Source organism: Ambystoma mexicanum, chromosome 1p, assembly GCF_040938575.1.
Source record: "Ambystoma mexicanum isolate Mex_15411 chromosome 1p, UKY_AmexF1_1, whole genome shotgun sequence".
NCBI lineage: Eukaryota > Metazoa > Chordata > Amphibia > Caudata > Ambystomatidae > Ambystoma > Ambystoma mexicanum.
Window position 1 is genome coordinate 978951689 of NC_090921.1, and position 24718 is coordinate 978976406.

Consider the following 24718-nt stretch of genomic DNA (forward strand, 5'->3'; position numbering starts at 1 on the left):
AACTCGGCACTTAGTGATGCACCCGAAAAGCAGCAGAACAAGAAAAAAACATCAGCACGCTCGAGCGCTACTGGAGAAAGTGTTAATATGGACAAAATGGGCCTCATTATGACCCTGGCGGTAGCCGTGCCAGTAAAAAAAAGCACAGCTGCCGCCAGGGGCTTTTTTTCCAGTGTCTGGCAATGGGGAATAATTACCGGGGCATTACAGTCTCGGCCGTCCCGGTAATTCCCCATCGTCAGGCGCCGGGGAAAAAGTACTCCCCATTCCCATTCGAGTTCCATAGGACTCAATGGGAATGGGGAGGATGCTAGCACCGGCAGCATCCGTAATGGTGCCGGTGCCGTTCCGCCCGCTAGGTCAGACCTGGCGGGCGGAAAGGCACCCACTCGCCGAGCTCGGAGTATGCCGGTCCGGTAAAAACGGTGCCAGTGGCTTACCGGTTCTCTTGTTAATGGACCGGCATACTCATAATGAGGCCCAATGACTGCAACCGATATCTCCCGATCAACAGAGCAAAGAAAGCTCAATACCCCCACCCGCTGCACAGAGTCTGCCTAATGCGGCCAGAAGGAAATGCTCAAAAAGTACAGACACAGGTGCCCGCTCCTTCACAATGCAAGCATGGTCACCCAAAGACTTGTGCCCTCCAACATCTATAAAGCCTTAATCCAACTGCCCTAACTTGCCCCTATGTTCTAGTTCCCCCTCAACCCATCTATAGAACAAGGCATCATCCTGTATAGCTGCTGAGCTACAGCCCCATCTCCAACATGCATATTCCAGGAAGAGGTCCTCTGTCAGCCACCCAAGGGTCACATCACACCCACCCGTCTCTCAGCACTCACAAAACTCAGAATCTTCTTGGGCAGCGCCCTCAGTCTCAAGCCGCAGGTCATTTCTATAGTAAGAAGCTCCTTCTTCCAACTCTCAGCTGTCCCATCTTGCCAGATCTGATCTCCCTGCACATAACCATGATGGTCATTGGCAGGTTTACTCTCCAGGCTAGACTTGAGCTGTCGGAAGTGTTCCAAGACCGTCCTGTGGCTGACCAGCTCTGAGTTTGGGCTACTGTGCTGCCGACGCCACTCTTCCGCGTTGAGGCCTGGAACTTGGGGGATCCTCAGCTTGTCCTACAAAATTTATCTCTGCGGAATAGCTGAGTCCTAGCATCAGGGGGACCCGAGATAGGAGGAAAAGTCTGATCATGACAAGTGAGTCGCTTTGCATTGCCGTGCTGCGGTGACCACCATCCGAAACAGCTTACCTTAGTCAAGTCCAGTCCTGCATTGTGTTTTTCTGCACTCGAGAGTCCTTGCACCAGTGAAAGACACTGACCGGAGATCAGTTTGAACCTGCCACCCCTTCGAATCAAGGACTGAGGCTGACAGCGGGAAAAGCAACCTCGGACCTTCTTCCATGACCTGCCAAGTCCTGCAAAGAATCAAAGTATGGGGGGTGAGTTACAGTGGTTGTTACCTGCCCCTAAATTCCTTTAAAAAGTTTTGCTAACTTTTATAAAACGCTTACAATACTTTGGCTTTGCCAGTGCTCGCTCACGCAAGCCTTTCCGAAAGTTAGGGACACTTTTCTTAGCTAGAGTAAGCTGTCCTCTAACCCTTAGAACTGTTTACTGGAAGCCAGAGCACCTACCTTAATTTTTTCCTGCATCACAAACTGTGTCAGAACCTTTCCGGAACTTTTGAGCATAAGACCCCACACAATTTAGGGAAGGACGTTTCAAGTTAGATCTAATTCTCTGTGGACCTGAGGTGCATAAACTTATCTGTACTTTCTTTTACAGGGGTTTGACTTATGCTAAGCCCTACTCTAGTGACTGTATATATGTAATCTATTGTTAGTGTTGTGTGATACTTCTACCTGTTAGTAGTCATTTTCATAGTGATATTTGACCATGAATAACTGTATTTGTATACATACTGTCTAAGTGTAATTTGTGATTCCCATTGTGTGTACTCATTGTGGACCCTTTACAAGCTCACCATCTCTTGAGGCTTAGCTTAGGCCTCTCATCACTGCTACCTTGAACTGGTTTGGCTACAGCGCCCAGTGTTGTCCCTGTTACAATATAGGTTGGCCTTCTATACATCTGTCCACCAGGCCAGAGTATAGAAAATTAGTCCTAACAGGTGTCACGAGAAATGAGCATTTGAGGGTGCCCTCTGAAGAAAGTGGGGGTACTCTGTTCACCCGTGTGTACCCTCAACTTGTACCCTGCTTGAAATGGTAGGTCTCTGAACAAGTCCCTTGAAAGACCTACCCATGCATGAAACCCAGGAACTTAAACCAGAGAATACAAATTAACTCTGCACTTCTCTAGCGCTTCTCGTCATTATACTCGCCCTTTGGACAGCTGGACTGCCCCTTGTGTAAAGCTGGTAACCTGGAATCCGTGTTTTCCTGCCCCTGCAAATGGTTATCTGAACTTTCAGCCTACGCACCTGTATGAACTGTGACATATCTATGGGAATGACCTTCTATGTTGATCACCCTGTCTTTCTTTCAACCCCTATGGGGTTACCTGTCTGCACCTTTGCACCATAGCCTGTAACTATTTTTTACCTAGGTCCATCTTCTGTTTTGTTATGCCGGTGTACCTTTACCTGTAATGCCATCAGAAATAAGCCATATTGCCTGTGGTTTTCTCAGTGCCTGTGACCTGCAAATGACTGCTGTCTTTGCACATGTTGTCTTTCTTCACTCCGTTAAACGGCTTAGTACAGCCAGGCGTCATGACTGTGAGCAATTCGACCATCCAAATGGTGGGCGTGCGCTTGCCTGGGATTTTTGAAATGTTTTATTAAATGGAATTATGGTAGACCAAGTTTAGGAAAATGTATGAGGTCATTCCACAGACATTTTCCTGTGCTCACACCATGACAAACACATAGACCTGTGTACTCTGGGTGGACACAGCCTACAGGCACAGTCTGCCCTGTCATTTTTAGTTGGAATGTGACAGCCAGGAGTACACTATGTCATCTCCAAGAAGGGGGAGGACCAACCTTCCCCCTGCCATGTCCTGCCTGATTAACTAACAACTGTTCCATGGATCTGCCTTCCCCTTTTGTTAGGCTGGTGACAGCAATTGACATACCAATTAGAGGGCACTTTCAAACAGGCCCACATGGGGCCTGGCTGCTGAGGTTAACAAAGGAGACAGGAAACCCAACAACCTTTCATATGTGACGTGTCAACCTGAAGCCAGCGCCTGCCCTTAGCATCGATTGACAGTGAAATGTCATGTCAGAGATTGTGTGTTTAGAGTAGATCACCCCGGCTAGGTGACCAGATTCATAGGGTACGAGAATGTGGTTTGCAGGAGCCAGAGAATCTGGTCTCACTGCAGCTTCATGGGAGATCTGCTGCATTAATCAGGAACCACAGACAGATCCATCAACCAGAGAGACTCTTTGATCAACAACAGACAGGAAGATGGGTGGGACTAAGTATCACAAGTTTTCACCCCTTTACCTTTCCTGTTGCAAAGGACTCTGTTTATGACTTCACACATACCGGATATTGTTGGTAGGGACCCCAGGATTGGTTCATTAAGGTAGGCTTAGCCTACAGCAATCACTGTGGCCCACTTGGCTTTAAAAGAGGACTGGGCCCCTCTTTTGCCAGATCATCTGAAGGCTTCAACAGAAGTAGAAGGAATAACTCCTCCATGGACCCTGTCTGAAGGTGCAGTCTGCCTTACAGCTTCCTCCAGTGAAGGAAAGTCAGGATTTCCCAATAGAGAAGCAAGATCCCCCCCCCCCTAAACTTCTCCCAGGGAACAGAGGGAGAAACCGAACTCAGAGGACTCTCCAGCGGCTCCAGAACCCGTGCCCAGCCAGAACACAGCATGCCCTGCTAGGCTATGCAGCAATTTTCTTGAATGCGAAGCGCAAGAAGGTCTCTGAACTTTCAACCAATGACAAGGCAGCTGCCTGCAACACACTCATCAGATTTGGGCTGTCTGCCTTAAAGAATGACACAAGCCCATTGAAGAAGCTGGAAGCAGTGCCTTGACGAGCATCTACCAAAGCCCGCCTTAAAAGACATTTCTGAGCCAGTACAGTTCCTCAAGCTGCAACGCTGACCTTTGTCAAGCCGCAGTCGCTTACAGACATCTAAGACGTCTTGACCAGTGCTTTAGACATGCCAATCAGCACTGAGACAATGTGCCACTGTGTAGGCAAGCCTGAAGCTGTTCGTCCAACTGTGCTTGCCGAACCGTCTTGCTGCCTAATACCCTCAGCGGACTCCAGTCTTGAACTCTGTCACAGAAGCCTGCAACGCGCCGTGAAGCCGAATCGAGCCTGTCGAGCACCAAGAACTCCTACAGCACAAGGTACATTGTGGTTCTGACCCCCTGGTCCTTCCAAAAAGCCTGTAGAGACATATTAAGATCTATTGCTCCCTTTGTGCTGAAGCCAATAATCTTAAACTGTTGTGATTATTAACCATACCGGAGTGCATCCCTTTTCCTTCTTGAAACTGTCTGTCCTCTGCATTCCTGTGCAGGGTCCTTTACCCCGGAAGTGGATTTGTCACAATGACAGTACAGTAGGCCGCAGGCACACTGCGCTTTGTATTGCCATCCCATCAGAATCTTATAAGATCTTACATAAATCCTACTTCAAACTTATAACATTTGATAAGAAATCTATACGTATTTTGATGTTCTATAATTTCTTGTTATGTTTTTATTATTGTTCCGGAAATAGCATGGGTGTAATTTTAGGGGGGAGGGGGACAGGGGTGTTTGTCCCCCCCAACTTTCATGACACACCATTTTGTCCCCATTCATTTGGCTGGGGCACCTTTTCTTCAGATGTCATGTCCCCCTCCCAACATTTTCAGCAAAGTTACTCCACTGGGAAATAGCACTAGATTCTAACACGTTCTTATAAACTAATGAGACTCCTATAGGGCAATTTTGTGTGGGGTTTGAACATATGATGGTGCTGGCATGGCAGACATGTTCTCCCCTATGACGTTAAAATAACGGGTAGATAAAATATCTGTGGGGTTTCCAAGGACACATGGGTGTTGGGGAGTACTAGCATTGATGACATGTGGTTACCCAGGATTGCTGTCATTGCTGAAATATGAGTATCTGCAGGTAGTGGCTGTGCTTGAGGTTGGGTATCTTCCCGTGTTCCAGTTTCTTTTTTAATCTGTAGTCACCCGGAGTACTTCCACTGATCTAGTGCAGTGCACCTGGAGTGCATTCGCTGTGGTTTATGAGAGTACCATAACTGTAGGGACTACCATTTTTGGAGGAGATGTAGGTCGGTACTGTTACTGCTGAAGTGTGCTGATGGCTTATGTTCTGCCATTGTTGGGGTGTGAATATTGATTAACTGAGAGAGCTGGCATTGCTTCTGAATGACTGTACGGTGAGAGGCGGTGCATGGGCATCTGTGAGTACTGCCGCCACTGGAGTATATGCAATGACTGTACGGCGAGAGGCGGTGCATGTGTATCTGTGAGTACTGCCGCCACTGGAGTATATGCACCTGTTTAGGTTTTTGATTGTTACATGTCACCTTGTGGCCACTTCGCTACTTTTGAGAGCTTGCCCATTAGGTTGGGATTGTGAAGATTGTTGTTCTAATTGCTGAGCGATTAGCTGTGGCGATTATCCCATCGCCCATCTATGAGTAATAGCATAGAAGCAGCAGTGGTGCTGTGTGGGTATATAGAGTGAACTGATAGTTAGAGCGGGCACTGCTGGTTATCTTGTTTTGCGCATGAATTTACCAGTAGATAGTGCTACTTTTGGGGTGCAGCCCACTGACCCGTGCTACAGTGTGTCAGCACGAAGGAAATGGACTATGTGAAGAATGACCTAGTGTAACAGTACAAAAATAACAGCATAATCAGATTCAAACGTAACAAATTGGAAAACATAAAACAATTGAAAGAAAAATGCATTTAAGCAAACAGGGTACCCAAGCACATAAAAACATACATGAAAAAGGAGAGAGATATACATAAGCATTCTTCATTAGAAATACAATTCGCCAACATATTCTGTTGTAGTATCACATTACGCATGTGGTTGTCTCCTTGCTAAATCCCCTACATCGTGTATATATGCTAATGTGTTAGTGTACCTCGTGTAAATGCGTAAATGCTGCCAAAGTAATTGTCAGTGATCTAAACGCGATATTATTGTGCCTAATAGTTAATTCAATGTGAGCACACGCAGGGAGATTATTCTATCGTGCAAATTACACTAGTATCCAAGAATCTGACCTTTCAAAAAATGACGTCCACAAGCGTAATTGCTTGTGTTTCAATATGCAGCGTAACCGCTTTTGATCAGGTACACACGTAGACCTGTTTAAAAACAATAACATCCTTTAAATGTACAGCGTGACCGCTGTTTTTTCAGGTGCAAACATAGACCTGTTTAGGTATCATAACATTCCTTAAACACAGAGCACTACTTTATCGAGTCCCGAACGGACCTATCTTTGTGCGTTTCACATACCTTGTGTACAGTGTCAATGCCGTGTCAAAGCCGTATCGCGCTGACTCATTGTTTGCAGCCATCTCCTACCTAAGTAAAGGCTAAGTGTTACTCCGGGAGAGAGGCTCCGGTTGCTACAGTGACTGCCACCTTCAACATGGATGTTTGTCCATGTGAGTGACACCATATTGCTAGGGGCTTCAAAGAAGGAAAAATGGTTACGCCTACATGGTAGAGTGACAATACCTATATTAGTGTCAGTGTGATACTGAACCTTAAATATTAAGGTTGACAGCTGGGTCAGTCTCTCATTATGGCTGATACAATGTCCCTATTAAGGAGAACGCGTCACAACAAGGTATGTGAAACGCACAAAGATTGGTCCGTTCGGGACTCGGTAAAGTACCGCTCTGTGTTTAAGGAATGTTATGATACCTAAACAGGTCTATGTTTGCACCTGAAGAAACAGCGGTCACGCTGTACATTTAAAGGACGTTATTGTTTTTAAACAGGCCTACGTGTGTACCTGATCAAAAGCGGTTATACTGCATATTGAAACGCAAGCAATTGCGCTTGTGGACTTCATTTTTTGAAAGGTCAGATTCTTTGATACTAGTGTAATTTGCACAATAGAATAATCTCCCTGCATGTGCTCACATTGAATTAACTATTAGGCACAATAATATTGCGTTCAGATCACTGACAATTACTTTGGCAGCATGTACGCCTTTTTACGAGGTGCACTAACACATGAGCATATATACACAATGTAGGGGATTTAGCAAGGAGACAACCACATGCGTAATGTGATACTACAACAGAATATGTTGGCGAATTGTATTTCTAATGAAGAATGCTTATGTATATCTCTCTCCTTTTTCATGTATGTTTTTATGTGCGTGGCTACCCTGTTTGCTTAAATGCATTTTTCTTTCAATTGTTTTATGTTTTCCAATTTGTTACGCTTGAATCTAATTGTGCTGTTATTTTTGTACTGTTACATCAATGGACACTGATATTTGCTATTTAGCTATTATTTTGATTAGACAAGGCCCTGATGAAGGAGTACAAAGTCCGAAATGCATTGGCCACCGTATGATGTTTGCTTATAAAAAAGCAACAGCACATTGTCCTTTGGAAGCTTTAGAATAAATCACAGAACTTAAGAATCAAACATTCGTTAAATTGAATTATTGAGAAGTTAAAATATTTGAAGAATCCCAACGGGATATAAGGGTGTGCGGCCCACACAGCAGGCAAAATTGCCTAGATCTTTCTTCACGCTGGGTGGGTATATATCATAACTGGCATTTGCGGTGTGTGTGTGCAACATAGAGCATGACAGTTGTTGAACTCTGGACACCTGCAGTTGGCATGGATAATGTGGTTGTTGGTGGGTATGTATCAGAGGGATGGAATGTGGGTCTCTGTGTACCACTGGAATGCACCTGTCTCTAAGTGCTCTTGTTGCTGGAATCTTGGTATCTGGGTCTATTGGTATTGGTGATTTTGAATCCCTGTAAGCACTAGTGGAAATATCTCCGAATGACCGTCTCTGCCTGGCCCTCCCTACAGGTTATATTTTATTTATTTATGTATTTATTTATTTATTTATTTATTTATTTATATAGAGCCGAAAACTCATGAGCATCGGGGCACTGGAAACAAAAACTAAATTTGACGACCATATAAGACAGGACAAGCAGAGACAGCTGGCAGCTAGGAACATTAAGGGTAGATTTTAGGTAAACAGAAACGTTTTCAACATCTTTCTAAATCGATACAGTGCCGAAACGCTTCTTAAATCCAGAGGAAGTGAGTTCCACAGTTTTGTGGCTTTTACGGCAAATGATCTCCCAAGGCCTTTAGCCCGCTTTGAGCTGGGCAGGAGATCAACAACTGGTTGGAGGAACGCAAAGGTCTAGCTGGAAGGTAATGAGGTAGTATGGATTTCAAATAGACGGGGACTTGGCCGTGGACACACCTGTGGGTCAGCGAGCATGCTTTAAAGTTGATCCATTCCTGAATAAGGAGCCAACGAAGATTTTGCCTGTCCGCAAATCTGGTGTGTAGCCGTGGTATTTTTTTAATAACGCGTACTGCTTCATTTTGGATCACCTGGCATCTTTTTAAGCAGTGTACAGAGGAGCAAGGAGTTGCAATAATCGAGTCGGGACAAAATGCTGGCACAGGCTATGGTGGAACAGTTGGTCTCAGAGATGTAGGGATGAATAGATCGGAGAAATCGAAGATGGTATCTGAAACTTTTTGAGATTTGGTTAACAAACGCATCTGAGTTAAGTGAAGCTTCAATCTGATAGACCAGTGTCTTAACTTTCTGCTGTACGGGGATAACATCATTGCCTACAGTAAAGCTTTAATATAATGCAGAGGGTTTGCTTCGTGCTTGGCTAGAGCCGAAGATAAGAATCTCGGTTTTGTTCCCATTCAGGCAGAGCCAATTAGCGGACATCCACTGTTCCACGTGGTGGTAGATGGAATTAAGGGTTTCTGAGTCTAACTTGTGGTCCCCAGTGATTTCCACGACTAACTGGATGTCTACTGCATAGTTTGTGAATGACATACCAAGGCTTTCCAATAGGGAACAGAGGGGCTTGATATAGATATTGAACAGTAATGGAGACAAACTTGCCCCCTGAGGAACACCGCACCAGATGGCTGATGGTGTGGAGCCAGCAGTGCCCCACTGAACCCCTGATTTGCGTTCGGAGAGGAACGAATGCAACCAATCGACGGCTCCTTTCCGAGCAGAAACTGAGATGACGTAGGGCGTGAAGGAGGAGATTGTGGTCCACCAGATGCGGTGGAAAAGCTGAGCAAAACCAATAGTCCCTTTTTTCCTTTCTCAAGCATATTTAGCATATGTGATTTTAAGTCCAGTAATGCTGTCTCGGTACTGTGTCCTGGACGAAAGCCAGACTGTCTAGGATGGAGGATGTTATTGGCCTCTATATAAGATTGAAATTGGAAACATGGCAGTTTATCCAAAACTGTTAGGATAAAATTATAATTGGTAATAGGTCTCCAATTTCCCCAAGTCCTTAAGGTCACGGTTGGGCTTCTTAAGAAGGGGTGTGACTTTGATTGATTTAATGGCCAGCAGGACCCTAACGTCTCGAAAAGACGCATTGGCAAGCCTAGCTAAAAAAAGGGCAAAAGGTCCTTGTTGTCGAGGATAACATTTGAAGGTAGAATATTCTCTGCGCAAGATGTAGGATGCATAGAATGTAGGGTTTTTACCATCTCTTCAGTGGAGACTGGTGAAAAGGAAAAGGCAGCATTCTGTAATTGTAAATCCAGGGGCGGGGACAGAGAGTTGCTCAGGACAACTGGAGAAAAAGAGGACATTTCTTTCCTGGCTTTGGTAATCTTGGTTTCAAGAGCCTTTTGAATGGCCATGGCATCACAATCCGAGGGCACAAATTGGGTCTGGAGAGTCTTGGGTTTTTCGAGGCTTGCCAGAATCTCTATCAGTTTTTTGAACAGTTAGATGCTTGGACCATTTCAGAATTGAAGTAGTTTATTTTAGTATCACAAATTCTAGCTTTATAGAGGTTATTAGCTGCCTTCCAGGTTGCCTTATTCTCGTCAGATCTTGATTTGAGCCATCTTTACCCTAGGTTGCGTTTTTTCCTTTTTAGAGTGGTAAGTTCTGGATTGAACCAGTTACTATGGCTGGAATTAGTCCGTACCAGTTTGAGTCGCAGAGGTGCTTGGTTATCTAACTGTCTAGTCATATTAACTGAAAAAGAAGAGACAAGGCAATCAACTGAGTCTAAAGCAGAGGACTCAATCATGATAGATTGAAGGCAACTTGCTAAGTTTGAGGTGTGAATTCTTTTTAAATTCTGGCTAAAAACAGTTTTGTCAGGGTTCGCACTCTTAACATGACCCTCAAGGAGATGAATGTGGAACTCGACAGTATGGCTGTCTGACCAAATACACAATACAGTGCTCTCGATAGTTACTTTCACATTTTCCACAACAATCCAGTCTAATATATGGTTATCAGTGGTAGGATCAGAATTAACTACCTTGAAATCAATGTTATAGAGCGAGTTTAGAAGATTTATGTCTGTTTTATCAAATTTTTCCTCCCACTACTTTCTCAGGTCACCTAGGAACAGGGTATGACGGTTAAGACCGTTAAGTGGACCTTGGATCTGTGTCATGTTTTCTGCTAAATCTGGCATGGGAGATGGGGGGGCGATACAACAGAAGAACGTTAAGGCAATGGGTGTAGTTAAGGGTCATTTTGGCAAGGAGGATCTCACACCCCTTTAAGGTGGAACGAGAGACAAAAAGAACAAGGGCTGACCTGGCTATGATGGCCATGCCGCCTCCCCGGCACAAAGAATGGAGAAACCTTCGGGAACCGCTACACTAATTGCTGGTCTGCTGGAGTCTGTAATCCAGGTCTCAGTGAGAAAAAGGAGGTCCAGATTTCTTTCCGAGATGAGATCATTAATATTTTGGGCGTAGGTGTTCAGTGAGCGAATGTTTAAAATAGCTGCCTTGATCTTTACAGGACATGCCAGAGTTTTGGTGGGACTGGCACTATCATGTGTGTGGTTTCATTCAGGCTGGCAACATGTGACGGTGGGTTGTGTAGCCGTAGTTTTAGATGTCGCAAGTGGAGACAGCGCAGATGTGGTAGGAGAGGCAAAGGTGTCGACAGCAAGAGTGCTACTCCCTATATGCTGGCCGACTGTTAGGGGACCTGAGGTTGTCGTTGTCGAAGACATAATGCGAAAAGGAGGTGTCTGCACAGAAGAATCAACAGCGCAACTAGTCAACTCGTGCCTCAGTGGTGAGGAAGGATCGTTGCCGAGGTTGGCAGCCTTATTGACCAAGAGATTGTGTCTATAAGGAGCGTATAGGTCATCTGATGTAGGTGAATAAAGCATACCGAACTTGGTCTGCTTGAGCCTAGAGATCAATGCAAGTCGCGACACATGAAGGTAAGGCAGTGAAAGTGAGCCTTTAGTGGACCGACCCATGATGGAAGGCTAAACAGAGTCCAGAAAAGAAGAAAACAAAGCAAAAGAAACAACACGCAGATCACCGACGGGGATGAACACTGAGATGCCGCTGATGACGATGACCGTCGAAGACCAGCTTGGCCTGGTGCGCCGGCTCTAATGCGCCAGAATGCTTGAGATATGCACAGGTGGGTAGATGAGAGATGTAATTCCCATGCAGTGCCGTGCTGGGAGGTAGCTGCTTTAAAAAGCAAGTTCCTAAACTTGCATGCAGCTGAAAGGTGTCAAAAACAGACTGTCACACAACGAACACTTCAATCAAAGTCGAGTTACTGCAGCATACATGCCACAGGTATAAGAATGTAAGTTACACTTCTAATAGAAGGGAAGCTGTTTCCTTAATGGCAACAGTTCAAACACAAAGAAAGAGCAATATTAAAACCGGACCTGGACTTCCCTTATATGCAGAGGGGGCAGATAGGAGATGTAGTTCCCAAGTGAAACTCACGTGACACCTATGGCCGCGCTGGGAGGTAGCTGCTTTAAAAGCAAGTTCCCAAACTTGCATGCATCTGAAAGTTGTCATAACAGACGGTCCCACAAGGGGATCTTCACAGCACAGGGCCCTGCAGTGCCACATCTGAGGAAAGGGTGGGGTGAGAACCCTCAAGGGTAGTTTTCAGCATAAAAGATTCTACACAGATTAAAATGTCACAAGACCAGGGGGCGGGAAGTGTGCATGGGAAACTTCAAAAAGTCATCTCTCACGCTTCGGGTGTAAAATCAGTAAAGAAATTGAAATTGTGTAGTTTTCTGATGGCTCGGTGAGCAGAGCGCCTCTGACACGGGCACAAGGGCTGGACTCCCTGACCTGCTAGTTTACAGACCTGTGCAATGGATAGCACTGGGGCGCACAACGCAAATGACACCATGCCGTTTTATTAAGGTTAGTTGGAATCCCACTTTTTTCCCAAGGAATGTCTGTTTTCCATTTTCATCATTTTTGGAATCTTGCCTTACCGCCTGTAATCAATTGTCTTTTTTCTAAAACATTATGTTCATGAACTCTCCATCTTCCCCTATATAATCCCTCCCTCAAAATGCATTACTTCCTTCTTTTATTTCCCTTCTGGTCTTTCCCAGATTTGGTCTTTCTTCTTAGTTCTTGGGCCTTTCAAAACAGTCCCTGGACCAATATGTCTTCCCTGCTTGTCTAGCATTTCTGCCGCCTCTAGGACCAGGAACAGTTCTCCTCTCTTTTTGCTCAATGTAACAATCCCAGCACTTAAGCTTAGAAGCAAGTGGCCCGCATGGTTGTAAGTGCTCCCCAATTTGTTCGCATCTTTCCTACTGTGTGCAGCCTGCACCAGCTCCCAGAATTGCCTTTAGGATTGCTTAATTTGCTAATGTTTACTCATTAACTCTGCACTTTTTCTCGGTTCGATGGCTGCACCGCTCTGTGAAAGGAGACTTCTGAGGTCGGTACATTCCCATCCTTTGGTAGCAGCAAAGTTTAATCTTAACTTAGCCGCTGCAAGAACGTTTGCGGCTCAAAGTCCCCATGTTTGGAATAGTCTTCAACCTTCTTTGGGAACACGATCGCATGCTCAGCATTGGAAAAAACAACCAAAGAGACATCTTTTTCTAACTCCCCTTGATTGCTAACCTTTTAGTTGGGCCAGGGTTGCTGCTTTTCCATTTTTTAAGTATTTACTTAATCCCTTGTTGTGGCTCTCTAATACTCGAGATCTTTGGGTTTTTACATGTAGAAAACATAACCTAGAACATTTATTTACCAACTCTTATAGTCTGTTCTCACCCGGATCCTAACTAACTTTAGCGACAAATAGCACTAGGAAGTAGTTACAAAAACTCAATACCCTATTGGCTCAGCCTTGACCCAAGACTTGCCTGACGTACATTCCGCCTCCCCATTGTCTCCTACTTCGCCAGGGCCTCAGCCGCAACTCTCCCCAATAGTGCTGGGGCTACGACGCATCTGAAGAGCAATCGCCAAAAAGAATGGCAGCAAAATAGGCACAGCAGTGGCGGGGCAAGTGTAAGGTGACCAGATTTTGAAAATAAAAAACCGGGACAGGTCACTGACATAGAAGTAGGACTACAGCTGTGAAACTGTAGTCCTACTTCTATGTGGGTGACCTGTACCGTGCCATGTTGCAGCACCGGGGTCCAGAGGCTATTTGAAATTTAAAAAACCTGTTTGGGATTTGGGGATCAGGTGGCTACCATCCCGGTTTTTGACAAAAATCATGATATCCAGGCAAAAACCGGGATGATAGCCACCCGATCCCCAAATCCCGGAACAAGGTTTTTAAACTTAAAAAAGTCTCGGGACCCCGAGACGGAGGTGCAAATAGCCAGACAGTTCCGCCAAAACCGGAACATCTGATCACCCTAGGGCCTAAAGTAAGGGCATGGGCATTCCTATGTCAGTGTAACTCTCCACAAGTTGTCTACTATTCCCAATGGGAAAATCTCCAGATCCATCCCATATTCACTGGTATGCGTTTTAAAGCTTACAGGGTTTCTCCGCTAGTGGGGAGCAAGGATGGACTCCTTCATGGGTAGAGGATGTGGGGTGCTGCAGTGAAGTGGCTGATGACAAGGAACCGTTGAACTGAGAAGGGAGAAAAGGCTATGCGGAGATTCTGGGCAGCAGAGCCGGCCCACGGCAGGCCCCCTCGCCCCCCGCTCACAGGCATCCGACTCATGGGGTATGAGCAGAGTGAATGCGCACCCTGCAGTCGCGCTCATTAGCACCTTTCGGCAGGCTCAGGCCACAGCAAAGGAGTGCAGTTTCACAGTGGAATGAATAACGGGCTCTGTGTTGTGAAATCTCTTAAAGCAGCACAGGCCCCTGCTGTCACATCTCTGGGTGTATCGGAGCCCCCTGCTAAGAGCCCCCTGCTATCGCATCTCCCCCGGACCCTGCTGTCACATCTCTGGGTGTATCGGAGCCCCCTCCTAAGAGCCCCCTGCTATCGCATCTCCCCCGGACCCTGCTGTCACATCTCTGGGTGTATCGGAGCCCCCTGCTAAGAGCCCCTGCTATCGCATCTCCCCCGGACCCTGCTGTCACATCGCTGGGTGTATCGGAGCCCCCTGCTAAGAGCCCCCTGCTATCGCATCTCCCCCGGACCCTGCTGTCACACCTCTGAGTGTATCAGAGCCCCCTGCTATCGCATCTCCCCCGGACCCTGCTGTCATACCTCTGGGTGTATCAGAGCCCCCTGCTAAGAGCCCCCTGCTATCGCATCTCCCCTGGACCCTGCTGTCACATCTCTGAGGGTGTCGGACCCCCCTGCTATCGCATCTCCCCCAGACCCTCCTGTCACACCTCTGAGTGTATCGGAGCCCCCTGCTATCGCATCTCCCCCAGACCCTCCTGTCACACCTCTGAGTGTATCGGAGCACCCGCCATTCAGGGGAAACAGTGCATGGGCAGAAAGTCATGTTCTCTGGTGCTCACACCCGCCCAGCCTCCTCCATTCGTGCAGTTAAGCACCAACCATTAGGCCCTGCAGTCCCAGCCAGTGCATGGTCAACAATAATTTCAGAAGGTAAGCGCACTGTAAAACTATATCATTAGTACTCCATTCACGGAAAAGTAAGAATGCTCACGAAATGATGTGTAGATTCTGTTTAGGTCGAATTTGCCTGGGGCCCCGCAAGTCCTAGGGCCGGGCCTGCTGGGCAGGTCGGATTCGCCAGGGTCCCTGCAAGTCCTGGGGCCAAGTCGGATTTGCCTGGGGCCCCGCAAGTCCTGGGGCCCGGGCCTACTGGGCAGGTCGGATTTGCCTGGGGCCCCGCAAGTCCTAGGGCCGGGCCTGCTGGGCAGGTCGGGAGTGAAGGAGATTTGCTCGGCGATTGAATTGAGGAGGTGTCATCGATGTGGTTTTTTCCAAATGGAAAATACCTTGCCTTGAACACAATAATCTACTTCAAGCGCAACAGAACCCTCCCCGGAACAGGTGGAGAATCCACCAATCCTGGCTGGATTGCATGTTCTCTGCTGCCACAACCAGCTCACAGTCCAACACCAACCTCGCTCTCCTGTTCTGCCATTCCCTCCCCCGGTACTGTAGGGTCACCAAAACGGGGGAAAGATCCTCCCGAATTTTTGCTGTCAGCCCGATCCTGTGGTGTTTTTTCTTTTGCCCTCCCTTCCCCCCGGCAGTGCCAAATGCAGTCGAATGCAAAAACTCTCCCTGGGACCACTGTTTTGCAAGCAAAGTTAAGGTACCCCAACAACTGTTGTACCTTCAACACTTGGCATTTGTTGAAGACCTTGGCACCGCATGCAATAAGCACATCGGCTTCATCACCTTGTCGACCAGTGGTTTCTGCCCATGCGGCCCCCAAGGTGGGCCACTCACCTCAGCTGAACCTCTACATGCGTGTGCACTCCTGCCCTCTGACTGAGAGTCATTCCCAGCGCTTACCGCAAGGTCCTCTTCTCCCCTCTCTCTCTCCGGACTACAGCATTGGGAACCATCCAGAACCCTGACTGGCATGACACCATTCATTTCCCCCAATGCTCATCAACCAAGGTTATCCCTTTAGCACATGTCCCCCCTTTGATTTCATCCATGTAGTTCTCCTTCTGCGAGAACTTCCTCAGCTCCTCACATTTGCATCTACAGGTTGGCCTCCAAGGGCCTTCTGCGGTCTTGCTGTCTCCCACCAGGGAAGGCGCGCTGGCCCCCTCCTGTCCCTGTGAGTTGCACCTGTCACGACTCTGCAACTTTCCACACATCCACTGTTTCTTCAGCCAACCCGGCCACTGCTTCATCAAAATTCTAGGGATCCTGGCCTTGACCTGTTCCACTCCTTCATCCTCGGCCAGAGTGTACCTCTCAACTTCCCCTCCCTGTGGGGCTGGATGTACTCCATGTCCGCCAATTTACTAACTGGGATTGTGCTGGGCTGCTCCCAGTCGCGCTCCATCTTTCCTCTTCCTTTGCTGGTCGATCATCCTTTCAGTGATTCCCTCCCCTCTAACTTATCCCTCCAACTGCCCCACCACTCTGAGCCCCCCACATCCTGCCCAACTCTTGTTTGTTTACCTGTTCTTGTATGTGACCATTTTGTCTTGCCCTTGTTCTTCCTCAATGTCACCTCTTCCATTTTGCTATGTCCAGGGGGGAATGCAATGAATCCCCCCACCCCCATGTACCGCCTTCCTCCCGCCATATGTTCTTGCTCCATATTCCTGCTCCCCTCACCACTTGAACATATCTGGGTGCTGACCTTGTCACAGTCCTAACCTGCATCCCTTTGTCCCCACCATTTTATCACCACTCTCTTGTGGTGCTGCCCCCAGAGCAAGCCCATCTTTCTACCCTCGCCTTCTTTGGGTCCCCACCGGCCAGCGCTTCGGCCTGCACCACCGCAGAAGCTGTCCTTCTCCCCGGCCTCGTCTCGCAATATCTATTATCAACCTCTCCTGTAAGTATAGAAATGTCTGCCTGTCTCATCCTTGGACAGAGCTGCGCAAAGAATGATAGTTTTCTAGATGTTTCTCTGCATGAGAGGAGGAACGCCTCTCCTGAAGAGCCTTACGTTCCACTGAGGTGCAGGCTCCTAACCAATCAGGTGAGCCATCCTCCCTAACGTCATTGCGTTCTCACCCATGTCCTTTCCTAACGGCCTGAGGGCGGAAGAGAAGGTCTTTCCTCCCAGGGATCCCCTCTCCTGATCTGAACTAAGCCGTTTGCTTGATGCATTGTTGTATGATACCCTGACCTGAAAGATGCAGTTGACATAATGAGGCAACTACCTCCCTGGGCTGTGGGCGACGCAGGCGGCAGGGCCAGTGAGTGACACCAGATGCATATATTCTGTGGAAGGCATTAGGCCACATGTATTACATTTATTACATCCAAATGCAACAGAAAAACATACACAAATGACATCATAAGAACTGTTACGACATCAATTGCATCCTTCAATGTGAGGGAGTGGCCGTGTCCATCACCCCCTCATGCTACTGAAACAGACCCGAGGGATATATGTCACCTTATAAACCGACCAGACCCCCAGTCCCATTCTCCTGCAGCACGGACCGGTGAGAACCTGTACAATGAGACCCTAGTGTGACACCTCACTGTTCCGCACCGAACCTTGCACCCTAACCTAAATCAGCAATACAGCTCCCTTCCATAGCTCTATTCAATGCAATGTGCCCCAACCTACCAAAGAAACACCTGCTCAACCACAAAACTACAGGCTGGGGGGGGCGGGAAAATCAATGAACTAAGCTGCCCCAGCAGCTCCACTGGTCTCAGGTGGGGGTGGGGTGGAAGGGAAGGAGAGCCCCTCACGCTCCCTCTCTTTATATCCCTCCCGAGACTCATTGGCTCTCTGCTTCCGGAGCCAAGCTGCAGTGCCTGAAAGTGACGCGGTCATGCTACTCGGCACCAGGAAGATCCTCCCCCTATTCTGGTGCCCCCCACTTCTTGGCCCGCCACCATGCCCCCCAAGCACTGTCCTAACTAGGCACCAGGGCTGCTATTGTAGTCACTTTACTTGTGATTAATGCCTGACCACTGGCCCATCCTGCTGTCCCATAATAGGGGCATCAGCAGGGTCTTAGGTTGCTGTGGTATCCAACGGCTTGGAGTGAATGCAACTGTAGTACTGCCATCTCTGTAATTGTAAAGGCCTTGATTTGAGGGAGCCTGCAACACACATGCATTGCTGCGAGAGACACTGCACGATCCAAGTCTAGTTAGTATGGTGTTCTCCCAAAGTAGGTGTTTCTGAAAGAGCTGCAGCCTGCATGGCATGGCCCTAGCTAGGAGGTGCAGCTAACCTGCTGGGACTGGCATGGCCTGCATGGTGCAGTCCTTGCTAGAAGCGGCACCAGCATGAATGACACAGGCCTTGATGTAAAGGCAGCCCATCTGAATGACACAGGCCTTGCTGGAAGGATGTCCTGTCAAACCCAGAAATTGCTGTCAGAGGGAGTGCACGGCAGGGATTTGAAAGTAGGGTGCCAACATATGTGATGCTGGAACAGCTGGGGCCTGCATGGCAGCGCCTGACCAGGAAGTGCCTCCATTGGGAGTGCCTTACTGGAAGGGACCACATGATTCAGACCTTGTGGGAAGTGCTCGAATCAGCACTTTCCGCAAAAGGACATGCAGAACACTGGTCACAATGGAAGGCCCAGGGGCCTGCAGAACACATAAGGAGAGGCCCTGCACCACACTGAGTGTGCAGTGTCACTCACCACTGTATAGGTGTGCCCCTTTCTTTAAAAGCAACAGTGGACAGAGCACATTGCTGCTCTGGATTAAATCTTTCTTGCCTGAAAGAACAGAAACAATATGGATTAAACCGTTCTAATTTGCACCGCAGGACACCACCTGTGGAGTAACACAAGGATCCTTGTTATCCCTGCTCTTCCTCAACATCTATATGACGCCACAAATCAACCTCATCAAAAGGCACGGCTTCACCTGCTACAACTACGCAGACGATACCCAAATCATCTACAAACTCGGCAATGAACAAGAGGAGAAAACTACGCGAATAGACTGTCTCAAAGAACTCTACCAATGGATGAACACTAACAACCTCAAGCTCATCCCGAACAAGACGGATATCATGATTACCTATAGCCACCAAGGATGCAACCAGTACATCCAATGGCCAACGGAACTGGGAACAACACCCTCACCATCCAAAATTGTCAAAATCCTTGGAATCCTAATGGACAAAGAGCTAACATTAGAACCCAAAGTAAACGTGATCATTAAGAAATGCTTCTTCCATCTACACATGATCAAAATGATTCTACGGTTCCTCTCCTTCACATACAAAACACTGGCCATCATCTCCCTCACCATGTCCAGGATGGACTATGCCAACAGCTTATACCTAGGAATGCTGGACTATTTGCTGAAGAAACTGCAACGTATTCAGAACTCAGCTGCCAGACTTCTCCTCAAACTCTCATGAAGGAACCTCATCACTCCAGTGCTAAGGATGCAACATTGGCTCCCAGTAAAAAAAAATGAATCCTCTTCAAAACTGTGTGCATAACACACAGAGCAATCAATGGCCTAGGAGCGGAATTCATACAAAAGAAAATCACCATCTTCAAGCCGACTAGAACACTGAGATCCAGCGACGACATCCATCTAGAACCTAAAGCAAACAAGAGTAAGAAACTTGGTATATCAGCATCTCCTACTGAGCCGTAAAACTTTGGAACTCCCTCTCCAATGAAATAAGAACTATGAAGGACCACCTAAAAATCTGAAAACTTTAAAAAACCTGGCTCTTCAACTCTGAATGGAACGAAAACGAATGAACAACATCGTCTCTCCATGAAATGAACACACGGCAGAGAAGACTGGAGAGTATCCCGAACCAGAATAAAGTGCAGGGAAGAGGAGAGCAGTCCGAATGGGGAGGAGACCTAGCTGCACCCTTCCCTATAGATGGTGAAATGGGAAACGGGGGACAGAGATGAATCCGACTTAATTGGACCACTGAAAGAAAGCCTGAGTTAAAAAGGGGAGAGAGAGAGGTGCCCATATCTAAACTGATGAACCACAGGATACAGGGAACACATCCCAACCTCAAGGAACCTGTGGGGTTGGTAATTGAGGCACACCGAAAATATACTAGAGGGGGTAGATGCAACCCTTTGAGGACCGACTATTCTGCGCACATTATAGGAGGGGCAAGTGTATCACACTGAAATACACGACAGGGGAAGGGATACGTGCAGCAGTCAATCAAAACACCTTTTGCACACACTTCTCAAATGCCTAACAACCATTCCTCTACAGCACAACAAACCACATGCACTTCCCTACACCACAACAATGAAACAAACCACACGTAGCCCCGCACAACAGAATAAGGCGGCTACCAACCGAAAAACACTCCTACGTTCTGCGAATGTTGTCAATCGAAGTGAAACTGAAGCTGATAACAGCACATCACAGCTCTCTGGCTCCTTTTTCCCGGTGAGTGCTGCTAATTTATCCACCCACCCCCCCACTATCTTGTTTACAGAGTCGCCAGAGCCCCAAGGAACCACGCTTGTGCCGACAGTGCACCGTATAAGAACCTTCCATATAACATAACATTATGAAGCCTTAGCTAGACCTGAAGGCATGTATTTTCTCCTGATCAAGACCGAACAGCAGTGTATGCCACACCCGTGGGTCCCTCAATGGAACAGAACAGCTCAGACCAGCACGATTGTGTCCAACTCGGGCAGGTGCCAACATTCCCTCGGTCGTGCCTCAGCGTTGCTTTAACCCATACGGATTTCGATGGGTTGTTAATTTTATTGTTTGAGATGCTTAGTTGTTGCTGTTAGAGTTTTGTAGTGCAGTGAGTGACAGATAGCCCTCTTTGTGACAAGGGTGTGCTCAGTAAATACCAAGAGTGACTAATTGGCTGTTGTGGCCGCGCGTGTGCTGAGTGCATGCCGTGTGTGGTTGGGTCTGTTTATTGATTGGCTGGAATGCTGAGAGTGTGTTCAGAATACTGGGGTTGTTTGCCAGCTGTCCTGCTTGCGGCCCGTGGAGACTGTGAGCAGTTCCCTGGCCGTGAGAGGCGGTCCGACGTCAGCAGCAGATGGAGGTCCCAGGCACCGTGCCCGTCATTAGGCAGTGCTCTATGTACAATCGCTGATGTGCGTTGAGAGGTTGGCCCACAATGTGTAGGCACTGTGGAGCTCCTCGAAGCGTACAGATTCGGCAACCACAGATGCTTCACTGTGACATATTGAGTATCTCTTCATAATACCCAATCCTGGCGATTTTCATAAAAGCAAGCATTATGGGAACATGGGAATGTCCACAATGTTCCATTTGAAACATGTCTTAAAGTGAGTCGGTAAGAAACCCTTTTGAGCGAATAAATGGAAGTTGGGCTCTGCAGTTTTAATTGGTCACACTACTCACCCTAAGAAAAAAAATGTCTGTACATTGCAGAACTTATTTTTATTTTTATTATTATTATTATTATTATTAAGCAGAGTCTACTGAAAGTGTCTGCTTGTTGAAACGAGGGTTGCTTGTGCATGTGATAAGTCAGCTTCAGAGCATATGTCACAGCCGAGTTATCACATGCACAAGCAACCTGCGCTTCAACGAGAAGACCGCTTTCAGAAGGCTCTGAAGCACTGCAGAGCCTTCTGAAAGCTGCCTGCTCGTTGAAGTGTGGGTTGCACGTCCATGTGATAATGCAGCTTCAGAGCAGATCTGTGACTGTCATGCGCAAGCCCCAGGGTCTGGGGCCCATTTCCCGTGCTGGTATAGTTTGTATTGATTTGTAGCAGTGTGTTGTAAACATCGTATAACGGAGCTCCTTGTCCCTTTTTTAGCTGGTGTGGTGCAGAACATTAATGTGTATCAAGCACTGTACTTGACTTAAGTACTGGATAGTGCTCAGTTTAGATCTAAGGCTGTGGATATGATTTGTTGTGAGCTACTGTGGTTAATACGCTTGTTGATTTAGGGATCCCTATAGCTTGGAATACACCAGGGAAGTCGTGCAAGTCTGTCTGTCTTTTTACTTTATCATGAATGAAGATACTTTTGAAGTCTAGCGGGAAAGCATTAAAGTGTATTTCCAATAAGGCTCTATTCTGCTTGAAGGTTTATTGCATATGTTATGTTATCCAATGTTTATACTCTGGCCATCACCAAAGTGGTGGTCTTATTGCAACCTTACCGGAAAGTGGCATTTTGTGACCCTGCCAGCGTGTTGCCAGACCTTAGTCTGTGGAAAGGAAGGAGGGGTTGGGGGAGAAGGTGATAGGAAAGAGAAACAAGACTACAGAACCCAAACCAAAGCGGAGAACCATTAGGATAAGTGGGAGGGGATATGGTTGTCAAAGTAGCGATGCGTGTTTCTCAAATTAGATGTTTTTGTTAAGCATGAGTTTTGGACTCAGGCGAGTACAGCTGGGATCAGACCAGAGTTTCATTGTGATGGCAATATCTACTAGATGTAGTTGGATGGTGAGTAGCTGTGTGATGGGCTTGAGAGGTTATGCCTCATGGATATCCATGCAATACTTATACCAGATTGTAACGAACATTGCTGTACGGATTCCCGTGCCTTGAAGGCTGTCACATTCATACAATGCTGAAGGGCGATTATAGCGATTAGCTCCCCGGGACAGGCTTTTTGGTGGACTCTGGTCCCAGGGTGAGACTGGTGGCAGGCGGTGGAGAGGGTGCACGGACTGTAGAGGCGGGGCTGTGCTGTGAATCGCCGAGTCATCCAGGGAGCCGCCAATGCAAGTTAGTGGTGTCTGTGGCGGGCCGTGGGGGCCAGGAGATGTGGAGATTGAGCCAGGCAGTACCTTAAGGGGCACTGTAAAATGAGGCGGGGCTTATCAAGGGGGAGTGGCCTATCGGCAGGGGGTCCCCTGCCGGCTCGCTAGACCTCCACCCCTTCATGAGCCCCGGCTCGATGGGTTACAGGCACCCCTGCCAGGCAGCCTTTTGCAGAGATCAGCACCCTCTCCCTGTGGGTGCTGATCTCTGCATTTATTTTCTAAAGGCTTGTCTGGCAGGGGAAAGCACCTTGCCTTTTCAGCCTTAATGGTGGCGCTGTCCTTTGCCAGCTGTGGAAGGGCAGCATCACTATTAAGGCTGAAGAGTTGAGGCCGCTGGAAGCCAAGGCCTTTTTTCTTAAAGCCTGAAACTCCTGCGAATAATGATAATGATGTGTTATTTATATAGCGCCTTAATCCAAAGCGCTTTACAGAGCACATATTTACATAAAATATCACCCAACCGAAATTGGTACTCATTTATCGATCTCGGAAAGATGAAAGGCTGAGTTAGCCTTCCTGGAATTCGAACCTGTGACCTGCAGATCACGCTCAGATCGCATCATCGAGCTCTCAGCCTGCTGAGCTATCTCACCGGCTAAGATATATGAGTAAGCGGGAGCTTCAGTATTTAGAAAAAAACACCTCTGCATCTAGCAGCCTCACCTTCCTCTCAATAATGGTGGCGCCGACAAACGGGAATCTCTTGCTTGAAGGGTTGCCTAGAAAGTGCAGCGCTACCATTATGGATGAAAGGCATATTTTTCTGAAGCCTGAAGATCTCACACATGAGCGAGAGCTTCAGGCTTAAACAAAAAAAAGCCTTGTCCTGTAGCGGCTGGGGCTGCCAGGGTAGATTAGTTACCCCCAGAAGGGCCCCACCTCAGCATGAGATTTCTGAGCCCGCCGGGGCTTGGCCCCGGATAGCCCCCGCCCACTTAAAGCCCTGGAGCCAGGTGCAGTCAGATTGTTGTTAGCCGAGTAAGAGGATTTCGAAAGAAGAGGAAGACGGCAGAGAAGTAGAAGCGCAGTAAGTGAGGGTTATGGAGAAGCTGGTGACAGAGTAAACGCCAAGCTTTACCCAGCGGTAAAGGTCAGAGTTTAACCAACGTGAACTCTGTATTGCCCAACCCAAGGTACTAATAATTACTATTACGTTATTATTTCATTTACAAACAATACTATTTAGTAACTGTTGGCTTTCTTTGTTTATCTTCCTAGGCAAATGAACGTAACAAAACATTACTATCTATTTACACCTCTCTCTCTCTCTCTCTCTCTCTCTCCCTCTCTCTCCCTCTCTCTCTCCCTCTCTCTCTCTCTCTCTCTCTCTCCCTCTCCCTCTGCCTCTCCCTCTCCTAAACACCACGAGGACAGTTTCACACTCTGATTAATTTAGCTGTGTTTTGCTTTGGGGTTTTATATAATAATAATAATAATTTGGCATTTATATAGCGCTACGAACCCTCAGGCATCTGAGCGCTGCTTATTATTAAGAGAATTGCGGATGAGAGTGCACAGCCTTTTTTTTTTTTAAAACAGGAAGGTTATGTAAATTTAAATTTAAAAAACAAGGTAAACTGATACAAGCCTCATTAAAGAGGTATTCAAATTATTTCAGGTGCAAATGGGCTGGCGCCACAAGACCACTTGGGACACAATAAATGCATGAAAACCAAAACAGCTTCTTGCTAAGCAGTAAGCCCGGATGCACTCCTAAGGAACCGTAGTTCAATTCTTTGGGTCCTGCCTAATAGGCAGAGATAAGTCCAATGTAGTCTTATTCATGCATTCATAAAGAATATATATACACCATATTTAAACCTAGAGGTCTATACTGAAGATTAACCTCCAAATAAGACAGCATTCACAATGATTCCTAGAAAAATG

The 24718-nt window shown here is 47.2% G+C and overlaps 1 protein-coding gene across 3 annotated transcripts in view; it reads left to right on the plus strand.

Annotated features, from left to right (window-relative positions):
• ADGRG1 (adhesion G protein-coupled receptor G1) overlaps positions 1–24718 on the plus strand; it is a 422546-nt gene that overhangs the window by 137166 nt on the left and 260662 nt on the right. The window lies entirely within an intron of this gene.